This window comes from Podarcis gaigeae (genome assembly GCF_964106915.1).
Source record: "Podarcis gaigeae genome assembly, chromosome: 1".
Classification (NCBI taxonomy): domain Eukaryota; kingdom Metazoa; phylum Chordata; class Lepidosauria; order Squamata; family Lacertidae; genus Podarcis; species Podarcis gaigeae.
Window position 1 is genome coordinate 107151022 of NC_139678.1, and position 11500 is coordinate 107162521.

Genomic DNA, 11500 nt, shown 5'->3' on the forward strand with positions numbered 1-11500 from the left:
TTCAGTTATGGCTCCAACCTAGAAAAGGCTAGTTACTGTTTATCACAGTGGCTAGAGAGCAATGGGTTATACTGTTTTGTTCCACACCCAATCCTGGTGAAAACAATAGGCTGCATTCTACTCCTGATCTGAGATCAGTTTTCTGTTTTCCATTCTCATTTTTCAAGCCTTAAGTTCATTTTACCCCACTTCAATAACAATTTACAATTTTGTTTAAAAGCCTGCATGAAAATATGTGCATATTTTTGTGCTAACTTCCAATATATGTTTCTTTGCATGTCTACTTGCAAGCAATTTCCCCTAATATAATGAATTTCTGTACATTATGTTCACTAACATACAATATATTGCACTGACTTCCCCACTTCCCCCAATATGTGCATTGATGACTGCATCAAAAAGTGCCGTTTTTGAAGGACAGCTGCATTTTGCTTCACATCTTGGTTTGGGAAATGCAGATTATATAGGTTCACCTTACAGTGCTAACTGAGCAAATTTATCTTCTGTCCCTTTTCAGTGTGCAACCTGCCTCAGTACTCTAAACAAAGAGTTATTTAAACTGGATTCATATTTGTTTATTCGTCTTCTCAAACCCTATTTTGCAAAACTATTTTGGAGCTTGACAGTGCTTAATTCTGAGATAGTTAATATGGCAAAGTAACAACTCAATATAATTCTTTGTGTGGTTCCTGTATGTCAGCAGTGAATCAAGCATCATACTCTGATCAGTGACCTGAATGCAGGGGAAGTTATCTTGTGATTGTGGGATATATCTAGCCTCATATTACCAACGTGCTTAACTCTAATTAATGCACGATGAGTTAAAACAATAGAGTAAGCTGTCCTGCCAGACTTAGCTAGGTCACACCCCCATACCTTGGGAGGAAGGGTTACCAAACTCTCCATTCTCTTTTTCTACCTAGTGAATTCTACCAGTAATGAGGTGTAAACTGGATGCTTTCAGCTTAGAATGCGTGGCTTAAGCAAGCCATCTTTGTGTTTCTATACAAATAATTTAGAAACTATTACCACTTTGAAACTCAGTTAAACTGCCTGTCTCTTCTTGCCACTGTATGGAAAAACATATGAATCTGACCTTTGAAAAGGTTGTAAGTAAACTATTTTTAGCTTACCAAACATGTGGTCTCTTTCTATGCTGAGGGGAGTGGGGAACTTTGGAAGCAACCTAGAAGCAGATATTTTAAAAGCCTAACAGTCTGTATTTCCACCCTCTACTTTGCTGCATGTTTTGTGATTTTAAATCTTTGGTGTGGCTCTCCCACCTGAGGGCATTTGCTCCAAATTTGGATCCAGGCTTGCAGGGAATTCTCCTTTTATTTTACCTAATGTTTATTTCCTTTTAATCAAAATATAAAAATACTAAAGCCAACAATGATCATGCTGAAAACTGTACAAAAGCAGCAAAATATCTTAGGGATGCTTCAGGGAGTGGACATGGGGAAATATTCTTAAGTGGAGGAAATTACAAAATCTTAAATGTGCATTATATTTTATAGTTTCTATCCAGTCAATTACAGTTTACCTATGAAGTAGGTGAGGTGGATAGTACCTTTCCAAATACTACCCAGGGAGTTTCATGGCTGAACAGGCATATGATCTTGGTCTCCTTCACACTGCACAATATTCTATTCATTGCACTACAAAGAATACCCAAATAAGACACATGCAAAAACGATTTGTCCTACCTTTCATGTAATTACAAAGCAAACCGGTTTGTGTGCATCACCTCCTAAACAAGTCCTTTTAAGAAGAATGTATGTTTGTATCATAATGAAGTCTTTGAAAAATATATATCTAAATTTGTTTAACATATAGAGTCTGTAATACAGTGAGTAAAATTCTGGGAGCCAGTCCTGGAGGATCTCACAGTGGTAACAGAAATGAAAATATTTTGACAAGATACTCACATGCAGACATCACCAGTAACTGTTTCAAAGCAAACTTAAAGTCCACTAATCCTTCCATTAGCATTTATCGGCAGCTGCTTTTTTCCCCCAGCAGCCTTGCTTCTTCTGCAGCAAGAGGAATTCCGAAACTGGGATCAGATCCTAGTGCTCAAATTCCATGACAGTTTAATGCAGGACAAGCCTACATTTTCCATTTCTTATTTTTGAAATATATAGGGTTCCCACCCCCCTCATAGCATGTTTTATTATGCCATATGTCCCTAGCCTACAAAGCTATCTTAAGTGTCTTTGAACTGACGTTCACATCTTCCTTCTCTGGGTGCTCTCTGATTATAATCATACCTAGGTCCCAGCCACACTATGCATTTAAAGCACACAGCTTAGACAAAGTATCCTGAGAACTGCAGTTTGTTAAAGTGTGCTTGGAATCGGATCTCTGTGAGGAGTAAACTACAGTTCCCAAGTTTCTTTGAGGAAAGTTGTGTGCTTAAATAGTTTGGTGTGGCTGTGAATTCAGAGTCAACCCCTTGAAACGAATGGAGAAGTAACTGAAATCCACGGATTTCAATGGATCGAAGCATGGCTAATGTTGGGCTATCACTCACTATTCTTAGAACACATTAGATACTGAGGTGGCACTGTGGGTTAAACCACAGAGCCTAGGACTTGCCGATCAGATGGTCGGTAGTTCAAATCCCCATCATGGGGTGAGCACCCGTTGTTCGGTCCCTGCTCCTGCCCACCTAGCAGTTATAAAGCACGTCAAAGTGCAAGTAGATAAATAGGTACCACTCCTGCGGGAAGGTAAACGGTGTTTCTGTGCGCTGCTCTGGTTCGCCAGAAGCGGCTTAGTCATGCTGGCCACATGACCCGGAAGCTGTACACCAGCTCTCTCAGCCAGTAAAGCGAGATGAGTGCCGCAACCCCAGAGTCGGCCACGACTGGACCTAATGGTCAGGGGTCCCTTTACCTTTTTATACCTTATATATATGTGACACATGAGACCCACACAAACGCACAGTGAGAACTTGCTGTAGCCACCTCAAAGCCCTTGGCAGAACAGCAGCGCCATTTATTCTCAGTCTACATTTTCCACTCTCTTCCTTTAATCCCGAAATGTCTGTATTTCCTCTAACTCTCTTTCCTCAAAAAAAACCCCTCTGAATAATAAACCACGCTGGAAAGCAGTGATGTTGCTAAGGCTTAGCATTTGGGGTGGCAGATGGGGTGATAAGCACAACGTTTGTGGGGGTGGAGGGTAATGGTCCCTATCACTCTGTACCCACTAAGTGTATTTTTAGCATTAAAATAATCATGCAGCAATTGGGTGGAAATGAGAGCCGTGTTTTATTATCTGGAAATTACACCCTTCGTGGAAATAACAATATTGAGAAACCGATCATATGCAAAATTAAGACTAGAGCTCAGTTATGATGGCGGCGTTATATTTTCCTTGGCAGTAGCCCTCCTGCTATACAGAGTGCATCTGTTTGGCAAAGGTTGAAAGTTAAGTATGGGATATTAGGTGTGGAGGCAGTGAAAATAATGCCTATGGGGATATGTCAGAGGAAGAGCAAAATGGGAGGTGGTTGTGCTTTTGGATCACTCTGTCATCATACTGTGTGTCCAAAGTCTCTCTATGTGAGCTTCATTCGATTCATATGACAGCTGAACCCAGTTGATAAACCGGTATAAAACACAACTGGACGTTGCCCCTTCATAAATACAGCTTCTATACTCAGTAGCATTTTGAATCAAGTCAGATACCTAGAATATCAGAAGATTCCAGACAGAACCCAGTACAAGTCACAGAGCAACAGAACACACAAGGTGAATCCTTTCTTTGCTAAATGATCAACTATTTGCTAAAATAGTTTGCTAAAATATATAAAATAATTTGCTAAAATATCAACTATTCCTCCCCCCCAACTCTTTTGCTGTGTGTACCTTTTGTACCTACCTGTGATTACATTGTCTCTTCATTATATCTGACCTATGAGAGCTGAACATTCCTGCAGAGCTTGTTCTAAAACATTTTCAACGGAGAGAGAGAGAGAATAGGATTCAGTGTTTGGTATTATACTGCTGTCCAGTGTGATTGCTTTGCCCTTCAGAACGCAAGAAATTTAAGTAATTAAACGTGGTAGACCTTTGAATCAAAAAAGCAAAGCATACATGAAGAATATTAATTAAAATAAAATAAAATAATAGCCAAGTCCCTCTAGACTCCTCAGTAACATATTCTCCTTGATCTGGGATTAGAGTCTCTTCAATTCATTGCTACGCAGAATTAGGCGTGCAAAATCAATTGATTTCAAAGGGTTAGGCACACTTAAACCAACATTGGATTGGGCTGCTTTTTTAAGTTCTTTATTTGAGAGATCTTTTCATAAAGTGCCAAGAAGCTAAAAAAATTATATTGTTTGTACCTTACTCCTCTTCTAATTCAGCATAATATGGTGTGTGCTTCTGTAGGGAGGTCGGAAAGCTCTTCTCCCTTCTTAACATGATAATATTGTGCCTAACATTTCGAGCAGGAAATATTTCTTTGTGCCTTACACCACACATTATGCGCAGAGCACAATGTGCAAAACTGCTAATATAATCATTACTTCTGAATCTTGATTCCCAATCTTTTCCTTTGACGTCGGTGATTATTGTCCACATTAAAATTGACACACCCTTATAGGTAAAAATAAAATCCTTGTTTAATAAGGGATGGACGAAAATCTGGACGAAAGGGATGGACGAAAATGCAAGCACACAGAAATATAGAAGCAGATTTGTTTTGACAGCCTATTATGCCAGAAAAATCATTATGAGCGTAAGCTACAGCTCAGCACATCAGCTTAGAGACTGTAAATCCCCGGACCATAGTTAAATACATTTGCAGTAAGCCGTGAAAAGCTGAACAAAACCCAGTTGGTTCTTAGCAGCTCAACACAGCAATTTACTTTTGAAAGAAAAAAGGGGGGGAGAAAACCACCCCTAAAACAACATTTTAAACTTTTTGCAAAACAGAAATTTTCTTTGCATATACTGTTAAGTGACCACACTTTTATTTTGCAATGAGAGACCAGATCTGGCACTACATATTTTGGCAGCTCCTCATACGAAACTGAACAAACAGTTTCTTAAGTGATGCTTGGAAGACAAATCTGGAAAAGATTCAGATCTATTTAAATGGATGCATACTTGCTGTCATTTTGGGAATTGTTAAATATGATATTTTATTTCTGTGATCATTCTGAGGGTGGAAAACGGAAAGAAATCAATGAAAAATGCATGCAGAAGATCAAGAGATAGCCAAGGCTGTTATAGTTCATTTATGGTTTTATTTAAATAATACATGATTTTTCCATTTTAAATGCTCAAGGTGGCTTGTATATGCCATGAAACAAATAAGTAGGTTCCTGTGTTCCTCACTGAGTTTACCTGAGCAACTGTGCTATGTAGCAGTTAGTCACCAAGCCTGATGCAATTCCCTTGAGTACATACTAAGACTTTTCATCCAAAAGTCTCATCCATACAACTTATCTTTAGATGACACCTTGACCCAAGGCTGGTTTCTGTACAGCTTCATTTGGACAAATACCATAGTACAGTGTTATCAAGAAGTAGTATCCAATGTGAAGAAATGCATGAGCACATTGGCTCCCATCACTAATGGATAGCTTTGGATGTGCAATGCTGTTTCCATACATAAAAAGGATCACTGGATCCAGATGACAATGTTATAATGGAAATACCCTAGGAAACAGCCTGTGTGGCCCTCCCATCCTGCATGGACTCCCATCAGTCCCAGCCATGTCAGGGATGATGGGCATTGCAGTCCCACAACAACCAGAGGGCTGAAAGTCCCCTGTCCCAGCCTTTAGCATATTTAAACAGGGGGAAGTCCCACTGAATTCAATCCTATTAATTTTCTGCTAAGCACGCTTGAGATTGCAGCTGTAATGTTACGGCGGGTCCTGCAGCCTCATTTGTTCTGTTGCTGTCACTGATGGAGTTGCCCAGTGGTTGCCTACAGCAGCCTTCCTGAAGCCTTCCATACGTTTTAGACTACATCTAATTTGCTGACCAGCCTGGCCGATGGCCAGCAAAGATGGGAACTGTAGTCCCAAACATCTGGAAGGTGGCAGGTTGAGAAATGCTGGCCTGCAGCTCCCACGCTCACCGAAAGGATGAATGCATTTCTGAAAGCATTTCAGAAATGCTTTCTTAGAAACTCTTGCTGGAGCATCATCCATCACAATATGCGGATGACAACCCCATCACCACTTTCTGCTGAGCCAGTACCTTCGAGTGACATAAAACACCATCAGGCCGAGGGATCCTTCTACGTTCCTTTTGTTCTTCGTGACCTTCATTTCGTACCAGCGTCATGTATAAAATGTCTCCACAATGGCACCTTTCTTGACCATTCCATCCACTTCAGGTGAGAAGCTTCTTCATCAGAAAGTGGGAACGAAGGAAAGATGGAAAATTTCCATTGTCTCCTAAAATGTGTTGTCTATTGGCAAAGCCAACACAAAAGAAAGACGAATTCGCTCTGTAATGCAGCAACAGCTTCTAATTCAGCATGAGGTCTTCCTAGACAAGGAGGTTTCATTGTGCTGGCATTTGGTCATGCTAGCCAAAGCAGCCAACTGGCTCTGGCTTCAGTATTTTGACACATCGTATGAAATTTATCTTTACAATAGATCCCGCATTTTCAGTGGTGTAAAAAAAAAAAAAAAAAAGAGGGGGGGAGGAAGGAGCCTTTGGCATTTCAAAAAAGAAGAAGTTTTTTAAAAATAATAATAATAATAAAAATCTTGTTCTCCTGGCTGTAAAGAAAATCTTGGCATCATGGCTACAGTTTGTGTCCCAAAGGCCCAGCAACAAGCCGGCAAATTAAAGCATCTCCAAAATCGTGAGTTTTTTTAAAATAAAAAAACCCCTCAGTATTTTAAACCAGTGTTATGCATTTGGAGATGTGATTTTTAAGTATCTGGGACCTAGGAAGCTGCCTTGCATTGAGACCATTCATCCTCCCATCTCAGTATCATCTATCCTGACCGGCAAAAATATTTTCTGGCCCTACCTTGAGACTAAACGTGGGATCTTTTGTATGCACGATAGATGCTCTCCCTTCCATAAGCTATGGTCCTTTGCCCAAACAACCTTGCGAGATAATCAAAAGCTTAGGATGAACAGCAGGTTGAAAGCTATGCAGGTTTGTGGCCACCACCACATCTTAATGGCAACCAATTTCATAGTTAAACTATGATGGCCAATGTGATACCTGCAGGTGCATATGAACCTAGAGAGACCTTCCCTGGTACCCACTGGCCCCTCTCCCTGCTCAAATTAGGGTTGTGTGGTACCCATGACAGTGGTACCCATTGCCAATGTGTTCACAGGCCCAAAAAGTTTGGCAGTCCCTGAACTACATATGCACTATTATAAAGATGTGTTCTCTCTTGTCTCTGTGTTGCTGCAGTTGTGCACATGTTGAATTTACAATGGGTCTATTGTAAAGTAGTATACTCATGATGTTTGAGAACAGACCAGAAGAGAAGACAGGGCCACAATAATTTATAAACCTACATATTTTTAAAATGTCCCGCAGTGCAGGTGAAAGTGGGAAGGGCAGATTGTGCTGCTAAGCATGTCTCAGAAGGCAGGACTTTATCTCCTTCCGCGGAGCCTGTAAGACAGAGCTATTCCGCTTGGCCTTGAATTTGAATTAGCCTGGTCCTCTATTCCCTTTCCCCTTTCCTCTTCTATAAAGAAACCCTTTCTGGGACCCCACATTTAAATTCATCCCTGGTCTCCTTGCTGGCCCTGGTAGGACCAACTTGGCCAGTTAGCCCTGGTGATCATTTGATGTCTACTGACTGGGTTTTTTGTTTGTTTGTTTGTGTCCCGTCCCCCCAAATGACCCCTGAATTTTTGAATTTTATTGATATTGATGCTGTATTTTATGTTGTATTTTAAGCTGTTTTATGCTGTTTTTAAGTTGCATTTTAATCAATGTTTTAGATTTGCTGTTAGCCGCTCTGAGCCCAGTTTTTAAACCAGGAAGGGCGGGGTATAAATAAAAATTTATTATATATTATAGAGCACCGTTCCTGGCACTGGGCACCCAGAGACAATTTCTAGGGAAGCCACCATTCACCTTAATATTGGCAAGTCCACTGCAGTCTCTATTTAATAGGTTATTGTATTTTAATGTTTTGTTGGAAGCCACCCAGAGTAGCTGGGGAAACCCAGACAGATGGGCGGGGTATAAATAATTATTATTATTATTATTATTATTATTATTATTATTATCCCAAGTTACAGCTAACTTTCCAGCACTGACCTGGAGTAGACCTGTTCCCATAAATAGGGACCGTGTTGTTTCCTTTATGTGAGTCCCCACACTGTGCTAGGGGAGGGAGTCAGAGAAAAGAATGCCTTGCTTTTCTCCCCTTTTCCCTGTTCACTGCTGCTGTCTTCTGCTCTTTCAAAGTATTGTTGTTTTATTTTTCTGATTCCACTCCTTTTATGGATGTTGGTGTATGTGTGAATCCTCTTGTGCTCAGGTCCTACCTGCCAGCTTTCCATAGGCTTCTGGTTGGAGAGAATTGAGTGAAGGCTTTTAATGGATAGTTAAGCAACCGTTTAAGGTTCGGCAGGGTGGTCTCTGGCATTTTAACCTTACAAAATCATAACGTTGCAAACTGAACTAACCAAACCAAGGTCATTAAGATTTGCAGACAAAAATGGAAAAATAATAATAATTGGCCAACATTCTCTGATTTGTAAATTGGAATGCAGATATCTGGATATGAATTCACAAGGTGAGAATGAACTGTTTAGCTCAAAAATTATCATGCGCTTTAGACATGTTTTGATTGTGACAGGTGTAGAATCTCTCAGCTGTTTATCAACATCATCATTATTATTATTATTATCATTATTACCATTCTACAAAATGGATATGCCATTGATCGTAAGAATGAAGAAGCTCAAAGTGGCTTACAAAGACTAAATGCCCTTATTATCTTTTTACCTTTTTAATTCATAAAAGTGTTTCTATACCACCGTATACAGACTATAAAATGTTATTTAAAAATAAAATAAATAAATAATATAGATAGGCAGGTGACTGACAAATCAAAAATTAAACTACATAGGTTTGCACCAAAAAGTCTTTAAGAGATGTCTGAAAGTAAATAATAGCAGCAGTAATAATAATAATAATAATAATAATAATAATAATAATAATAATAATATTGTATACCACCCTATACCTGCAGGTCTCAGGGCAGTTCCCAAGATAAAATCACAATATAAAAATACAAAATATATAATAAAAATAAAACAAGAACAACTAAATAAATGAGAGTGCCTGCCAAATCTCTGCTGGAAGAGTGTTCCGTGGCATGGACCAATTGTGTGACACACAATGCTCAACTTCTTGAGGGCAGGCAGCCAGAATTCTGTAGCCTGGGGGGCCTACTAATAGTGTTCCTCCAGGTCAAGCTGTCCTTCAGGCATCCTCTGCATGCTCTCCATCAAAAACCTGTTACACTGCAATCTTTTAAATGTCTATTTAGAAGAAAACCTGAATGAATTCAATGGGATTGAATCTCAGGTAGGGAAAGATGCATCTAGCCATATCCATTTTGTTTCTCATTTTTCCAGTATGAACTTCCACCCTCCAGATTTCAACATCAGTTTATGATTTTTTTTTCCATTTTTAAGTCCTTGTGAAAATTCACCAGCATTTCAGTGCTAATTTCTCCTAATATTCACACCTTTGCATGCAATTTTTCCAAATGCACCCATTTTTGCAAAGATATTTCCTGGTCTCCATCTATATTGGAAGTGTTTTTAGATATTTAATTGTTCAATTGTCTGTGTTTTGGCTGCCCCTGGGCCCCTTCAGAAGGAAGGGCAGGATATAAATTTAAATGATACATGTCACTAGTGATACATGTCACTAATATGCATCTTATGCACACTTTGCCCAAATATATGCATTTTTATGCACATTGCTGTACTTGTCTGGAGAATTGCACAGTAAAATTCAGAGACACGCACATTTTGAAGGCAGGCTGTCTTTCCATGTGTGTATTGTTTCAGAAGTGCAAATTAGGTGGATTCGCCTTTAAATGAAAATTGAATCGACTTTCTCCTCCTTCCCTACTCCCAAGCAACTATGTACAGGAGGGACAGCTAACAAACAGCCCATGGACCAGATCTGCTCCCTGCCCAAAGGTTTTTGCACACCCAACCCCAAGAATTTGACATTTTTTAATTTAAAAATAATTATTTTACTGAGTGGGGGGAGGCTGTTCTTCTGAGGTGTCCCAGGCAACAGTGAGACTCCACAGCTAATTCTCCGCTGGCCCAAGTAGGACTAATTCAACCAGTTAGCCCTGGCGACTATCTAATGCTTATTAGATGGATTTCCCCCAAATTGCTTTCTGAACTTTATTGTTATTCATGTTTTTATACTGTATTTTATGCTGCTTCTACAATTAAGTATTTTAAATTTGTTGTTAGCCGCCCTGAGCCCGGTTTTTTGAACCGGGAAGGGTGGGTTATAAATAAAAAAATATTATTATTATTATTATTATTATTATTATTATTATTATTATTATTGCTATCATTCTGTGAAGGTCCCACAAGCCTTCCAAAAATTGGTCCGTCCGTCCCCGACTCACCTTGCCACAGCACCTCTTCTCTCCCTGGTACAGCAACACTGCAAGAAGATCTTGGGGCTCAGGAAACAGGAAGGAGAGCCCCACGGAGGATTGCAGCCTTGGACGCCAAACAAAATCCTGCTGCACGCTAGTTTTCAAATGCAGTCGAACCTTAACTTTCAAGCCTGTACAAAAGTAACATGAGATGTTGCTGATCAAATACCAGATATCTTTCTTCATGCAAGCTCTCTCAACATTGCAGAGACAGGCACTCTCCCCCCACCAAGCCTCCCCCCATTGGTTTTTGATTTTAGGATGTTAAAAGATTTCCCTTTTTAGGCAATTCAGTGGAAAGAGCAACAAGGCAGTACAAAAAAGAAGCAGGCTGTCTTCAAAAGGCAGGTGTCTATCGGTTATTGAAACTTGGATACTGAGCACACAAAATGGGCAACATGTTGAATATGCAGAGATTATCTGGGGAACATTTCTCATCCGAATTTGCATAGGAGAATTCTGAGGAGAATCTTCCAGAAGCAAATTCTGCTCTCATGCACATGGCAAGTTCTGGTTTATTTAGGCAAACTGGGGTCGGGGGAACCCAGCCCTTATTGTTTCAGAAACAAACACAGGAGTACTTTTAAAAGGGGACAGATCCACACCCTATATTTAAAGCACATCCAATGCACATTTAGAGCACATAGCTTCACCTAAAGGATCCTGGGAACTGTATTTTCCCCTTGCAGCGCTACAATTTCCAGTGTCCTGAACAAAGCACAGTTCCCAGAATTCTTTGGGAGACATCATGTGCTTTAAATGTATGGTGTATGCACTCTAAATTTACAGTGTGGCTCCTCCCTAAAAGTATCTCTACCTAAGTCTTGGTGGCCAAAA

At 39.8% G+C, this 11500-nt stretch overlaps 1 long non-coding RNA gene across 1 annotated transcript; it reads right to left on the reverse strand.

Moving 5' to 3' along the window:
- Positions 1-1703: 1703 nt before the first annotated feature.
- On the reverse strand, positions 1704-10798 carry LOC310833924. The gene is made up of 3 exons (XR_014559005.1): positions 10631-10798; positions 3889-3954; positions 1704-1761 (listed from the first exon to the last, which is right to left on the reverse strand). It is a non-coding gene; the product is annotated as an uncharacterized lncRNA (long non-coding RNA).
- Positions 10799-11500: the final 702 nt, after the last annotated feature.